This window comes from Manacus candei, unplaced genomic scaffold (genome assembly GCF_025592945.1).
Source record: "Manacus candei isolate 608988 ecotype Guabito, Panama unplaced genomic scaffold, ASM2559294v1 h1tg000043l, whole genome shotgun sequence".
Lineage (NCBI taxonomy): Eukaryota > Metazoa > Chordata > Aves > Passeriformes > Pipridae > Manacus > Manacus candei.
Window position 1 is genome coordinate 8,551,657 of NW_026138091.1, and position 6,582 is coordinate 8,558,238.

Below are 6,582 nucleotides of genomic sequence, written 5' to 3' on the forward strand. Positions count from 1 at the left end.
TAAAAAAAGGATAAAAGTTGGGGAAAGTTAATGAAAAAAAGATTAGCAAAAATCATGAAACCATTGGAGAAAGTACCTTAAAGTGAAATATAGAACATATCAAAAAGAAGATTGTGAGGTGATTTGATTACAATGTGTAAGTATCTTCACAGAAAAAAATACATTAAGTACTACAGAGTTCTTTTATCTAGTGCAAGACATTGTAACAAGAACCAGTAGTTGGAAATTGAAACTAGATACTCACATTGGAAATAAGTTGTTTGTGTTCATCAATTATGGAAGAAAAACTATCAATGCTACTGACAGGTTTTTCATCTCCTGATAGCTGGAAACCAAAACTGGGAAGTTTTCTGAAAGTCTTTTACATCCTCGTATGGTATAAAAGAAGTAGCAGAAAGTTTTTCTGCTTAATTTAAACCACAGTGTAATTTAAGTATAAGAAACACTCAAGGATTCAAACAAAATGGTCCCTTGTAGAAATTCCACATGATTAACAGTCTTATAAAATTGCATCTTATATTCAAATTGATAAATCCTATTTGTTGTTATGACAATGTAGAGTGGAGGTGCCATATTACAAATTTTCTTCCCTGATGATCAGGTTGTTGTATGCAGCTTCTGCAATATCCTCAGGAAGTTATAGCACTCTTGAGAGAAATGCTACACTCACTCAAAGAAAATAAAAGCACTTTCTTCCTCTTCTTAATCTGGTGGCTGGATTTTAAGCAATGCCTTTCCCTTCCTTCTACTCATGCTCACCTCAAACTGTCCATCATACCCCTCCTGTCTGATCACTGATTTACGGTTGCTTCTGATCTTAAAATTCCTTTGTCTCTGCCTTTTTCTGCTGGGAGCATTGATAAGTATTTTCAGTCTCAAATGTTTCCTGGATTACTATTTCTTTTCCTTGAAAAAATTAAACTAGTAACATCTTGTGGTCTGTGCAGATATTGAAGATCTAAATTTATTTCTATTTTATTTAGGAAGGAAGTGGAAAAAAAATCTCTAAAATTATGAAAATAGAATTAACTTCTTCAGCGTCAATCATGAATTTTGAAAATTTCTGAATTTTAATTTCTGAATACTTTATCTGATTCTATTTGCTTCTTGCGTTGCTGACCACCTGCTTATATATCATTTACGCTAAAGGAGCATGAAAGCACTGTTAGACTAAAGGAAAAAAGTAAAATAATAATCTAATCAGAAGTATCTCCAAAGGCAAGATTGCCAGATGTATAGCTGTGTAAGACATCTCAGGAGATTTGATAATTTATCAATAAAAAATGTTTTCTCCTGGAAATTGTTTCATCAAGGCTATTTTTTAAGGGGCATTTCTACTTTTGAAGCTGGTGACTCTGGACTCCTTTCACACTTTCATCTCCCCTAGAAAGATTTAAAAATCTTGGGTTCATCCAAACTTAAGAAACCCCTTTTTCTTCCTGTCATAAGGATCCTACCGATGGGAACCTGTGCAATTCTGCTTTATGATTTCAGTCAAGACTGAAAAGAGGAAAAGTGATATGTTTGAAAAATGGCCTCTGGGGTTCTGTGGGGGTAAGGCAGGCCATGTAGGATGAATCAGAAGCAGCTGAGTGGAACATGCTTTGAACCACTGAATGAAAAAAATTATAATGCCTCGGTTTGATGAAGATGGTTTAAAGCCATTTTGATAAGATATTTTCAAACAGACATCCCAGGCTAGATTTGATGACATCTGTTATCCTGGGATCTGTAGCCCAGGACTCAAATTGGGGTTGGGCATGCTATAAACCCATTTTTGGAAGGTGATAGAATGATAACTAATATCTGTATGAGGGATAAGATCTTGAGGAAGAACTGTAATTCAATCAGTCTGGGATATGTAATATTGTCTCTATTCCTCTTCATAACAAGTTTTATTGCCAACTTTCCTAGAAATGTTCTAGAATTTATTTCTTTTTGTGAAGATTCTCATTCACACTTCTTATTATGTTCAGGATCAGGACATGGAACACTTTCTTTTCATAGCAGCAGTCTACATGACTGAAGGTTATTATCTTATCCTTGATTAGTCTTTTCCAAATAAGTAATTCCATCCTTTCGATCTTCTTAATATCTTTTTCAAATCTCAGGGCTCACATTAATTTATCTAGTTGATCAAAACTCTTCTTGAGGTGTGATGCCCAAATGTGTTCCTTGAATTATGGTGCAGAAGAAGACAAAGATAGCTTCCTGCATTTTCAAGATGTATTTATTCCAATAGAACTGACATTTGTCTTTTTTTGCTACCTATAATTACTTATGTTTATAAGTCTCATGGTATTTTTTTTCCCATAGAAGTAAAAAAAAAAAAAAAAATTAAAAAAAAAAAAAGAAAGATGACTTGTTAGATGTCATTTGGTAGAGAAAGGTCTTTAGTCCTATTCCAGTGCTATAGCCAGCTATTCATGTTGTTTTGTAATATACTTGTTTCCATTTTATTTTCAGAATATGTTTGCCGCATTGACGTGCATTTACTGTATGTTTCTCCCTGGCAGATCTGACTCCCGCAGACATGCTGCTTGGCAGACTCTGTCCTGCCCTCTACTGTGACATTGTGCATTACTATGGGTCATCCATAAGGAGCTCATAATAAATCACTCAGATATTTCCCCAAATATCAGATTACAGAGAATAAATACTAAGAAGATTTCATCTAACAAAAAAAGGAAAAAAAAATGGTTTGAATCTAGAGACTGCATAAACTGTTTATGCAGAAACATTTAGCAGCCTATATGTCGTTCCTATAGGCCTAATGCTGCAGGCTGATGTTCTTTTTGCTGTGATCTGGATTGCGACCTCTACTTTTTTGTAAGTTGCATTAAGATAATTTATATGGGGAAATAGAAGAAATGGAAGCCTGGACTATTGGGAAAAATGCGTTTAACATTTTTTAAGTGCCATCTAATATAATTGTATGATTTTCTGTTAAAGCTTTAAATCAGAGCATTTCTCTGACATTCTAGCCTTACAGTGGGAAACAAAACAGCCGAAAACCCTGAGTGTTTACTAGACAGTTGAAATACCTCATATATTTAAATGTCACTTATTAAATTATAGTGGATGATTTTTCCTACTGCAGATGTTTCAGTAAATAGGGGCAGAGAAGAAAGAAAGAAGCTATGAAGAAACCTCCAGTTTATTTGCTTTGCTCTATCCACTGGAACTGTGTGTGAAGGAGTTTTTTTTCTTTGTTTCTTTACACTAATTAATTATTTGAATATATATTTGGGTAAAAATTCACCAGTTTTGTCAGAAGCTTGAGTAAGAAAAGTTCAGATATTTCTAAGATAGAATTCTGAGGAACATCACAGTCCAAATCAGTGCTACATTAGAAAAGATTTTAGCACAATGAATAAGCTGCTATTCTGAGTTGTAAGAGAGGCTGTTAGTTGTCCAAAATTAAACATCAAGGAGCAGTTTAGATGTCCCAGGTTATCCATCATGTGTCTACAGGAGTCCAAGAAAGCAGTTGGGGGGAAGCCAAACAATGAATGAAACCAAAATGGATGTGTGGGAGTCGAACATGAGCAAAAAATCTTGTGAAGTCCTGACCTAGTTCAACTTTAGCCTGGCAGGGTACCATTTTTTTACTACCCTTTAGACATAGCTAGTCTTTTTTCTATTTGTGGAATTGTGAAGATCTCTAACAAGAAAGATTTCCATTTCAGAATAGTCAGTAAAGAGATATACCTGCAGAATAAATATCTCCAAACTTAGCAGGGGAGGAACTTGAAACTCTTTTTTCCATAGCCCAAATAATTGTCCTGATGATGGCTGATCTCCAGCATCCTGCATTTTCTCTCTATTTTACTCACTATAATTTTAATTGCAAAAGGGTTTTATTTAAACCCAATGTCAAACAGGAAAAATTTTTGAATACTCAGAAATTGTTTTGCAATGAAAAAAACTACCAGTCTACTCAAAAGCAAAAAGGCTTTTGCTATGTGACAAGTACAAATATCAAAAATGAATATTTAGAGGTTCATACAATGTGCATTTAAAAAAATATCAAGTATGTTAAATCAGCAACAGGTTCATTTTATGGGCATTTGTAGTGTCAAGGCTATCATTAGGTAATACTGTGATAATGTATGAGGAAGAAATCACATTGAAGCATAATTATTGACACCTATGGTAATGATATGATAGCATCTTGGAAACCTTGCTATACTCGAAATTTCTGCAAAAATATAGTCCCTGTTCTGAAGAGCTCATAATCTTCATAGATCAGAGCAACAGTGGAAAAATAGTTGTGCAGATGAGCAGAGCTCTGTCTGTTGTTGAAAAAAAAATCAACACATATTGTTCATTGTCTAATTCTGCATTTGCAGAATCACGCTGAACTGACAGTTTCTGAAGTGCTATCTTGAGCACAGGTTCAACACTGGTATGTTTTTCTTCTATTGTTCTTTCCCTTCTTTGTGGAAAGCATATCCCTGTGTTTAAATGCTTCCTTTGGGTGGTTAGTATCACATTTCATGTTGCCTCAAAACCTTCTAGTAGTATCCAGCATGATGAAACCTACTTCAGCAGTGACCTTATTTCAATCCCACTGTATATATATTATCTTGCATTATTTTTATGTCTGACTACCAGGTTTCTAACATCACATCCCTTTATTTTATCTCTGCTTCAGCTGTGTTTAATATTCCTTTCCATGCAATATCAGACTGATTATGACTGAATTCCATTAATATGCTCTTTGTTCTTTTAGATTATTGAAGACTGGAAATAAGAAGAGACATCACAGAGATTTCATTTCTTCCAGTAAAAGCCTTTCAGCAAATTCACATTTTGCCATTGCTCATTAGCCTCTGTTTATATTTCTTCAACCAGCATGCAGTTCAAGTGAAAGTACCTAAGTACTCTTATCTGAGTAAATAATGTTATGTATTTTGCAACAATTGCTCACTACCAGACATTTCTGCCTAGAGAGTATTCTTAGAAGATAATTGTAGTCAAATAATTTTGAGTGAAACTAGGAATGCTATTTCATGACAATGCTTATGTATTTTGTCCACACAAGGTATAATAGTATCAAAATATGATCATACTAGGTGGATGTGCTAATTTTAAATATTGCTCTGTAACTCTACCCAGCTACAAAATATATTAGCTATAGCTATAAAATGTAATAGAATTGCATCCTTATTGACACAGCTGTATCAGCATTACTACTGCCACAAAAGGAAACATTTTCAGCTCGCTTGCTCTTAATCTGTGGTACATTTTCCAATTTGTGCAGGCTATTTTCAATCATTCTGCATTTATTTGTAAAGCAGTAGCCCAAGGGCACAAATCACTACATATATACACACAGGCATGTAGAGATACACACAAAGATGTATAGACATATTTTAGGTATATAGAGACATATGTGTATATGTGTGTCTAAATTTAAATGTAATTGATCTGCTTTCACACAGCTATTTGTGTTATATTTAAGATACAAAACATATTCAACCATTTATTTAAGATGTTCTTCTAATTTTTATGTCTGCATTTGGGTAGTGAATTACTCTATTTTCACAAGTTTTATTCTGACTTCCTGGCAAAAGTTTCAGTAATTTCCAGTACAGCTGTACAAAATCCCACTTGTTACCTTTCTTACATTCATGACACATAAATATAAATATAGATGCTAATTGCATCACATTTCCTGAGCTCTTAGTACTGTTGCATTTCAGAACATTTTCATTATACCTTTAGGAAGCTGATGTAATGAAATTGCCAACTGAAAAGTCATCCTTAATTTATTGTCTATGAGAATAGTTTCAATATGCAGACAACACCAAGTTGGGTGGGAGTGTTGAACTGCTGGAGGACAGGAAGGCTCTGCAGAGGGATCTGGACAGGCTGGGTTGATTGGTTGAGGCCAGTTGTATGAGATTTACCAATGCCAAAGGTCAGGTCCTGCACTTTGGTCACAATAACCCCATGCAGCTCTACACACTGCGGAAAAGTGGCTGGAAAGCTTCCCGGCAGAAAGAAATCTGGAGGTATTGGTCAACCACATCTAAACAAGAGCCAACAGTGTGCCAAGGTGGCCAGGAAGGTAAATGGCATCCTGGTCTATACCAAGAATGGTGTGGCCAGAAGGACCAGGACAGTGATCATCCCACTGTACTTGGTACTCGTTAGGCTGCATCTCAAATCCTGTGTTTATTTCTGGGCCCCTCACAGCAAGAAAGACATTGAGGACCTGGAGCTTGTCCAGAGAAGGGCAATGAAACTGGTGAAGGGGCTGGAGCACAAGTTATATGGGGAGTGGCTGAGGGACCTGGGGTTGTTTAGCCTGGAGAAAAGGAGACTGAGGGGAGACCTCACTACAACTACCTGAAAGGAGGTTGTAGCCTGGTGCGGGTCAGCCTCCTCCCAGGCTATGACAGGACAGGAGGAAATGGCCTTGAGTTGCACCAGGGAAGGGTTATCAAACATTGGAACAGGATGGCCAGGGCAGTGGTGAGTCACCATCCCTGGAGGTATTTAAAAGACATGTGGATATGGCACTTGAGGACCTGTTTTAGCAGTGGACTTGCCAGTGCTCGGTTAACAGTTGGA

General features: G+C 36.0%; 1 long non-coding RNA gene across 1 annotated transcript in view; it reads left to right on the plus strand.

Moving 5' to 3' along the window:
* LOC127474706 (uncharacterized) overlaps window positions 1-4,790 on the plus strand; it is a 460,005-nt gene extending 455,215 nt beyond the window's left edge. Inside the window, exon 3 of the long non-coding RNA XR_007905963.1 lies at window positions 4,736-4,790. This is a non-coding gene — a long non-coding RNA (uncharacterized LOC127474706). The remainder of the gene's footprint in view (window positions 1-4,735) is intronic.
* Window positions 4,791-6,582: the final 1,792 nt, after the last annotated feature.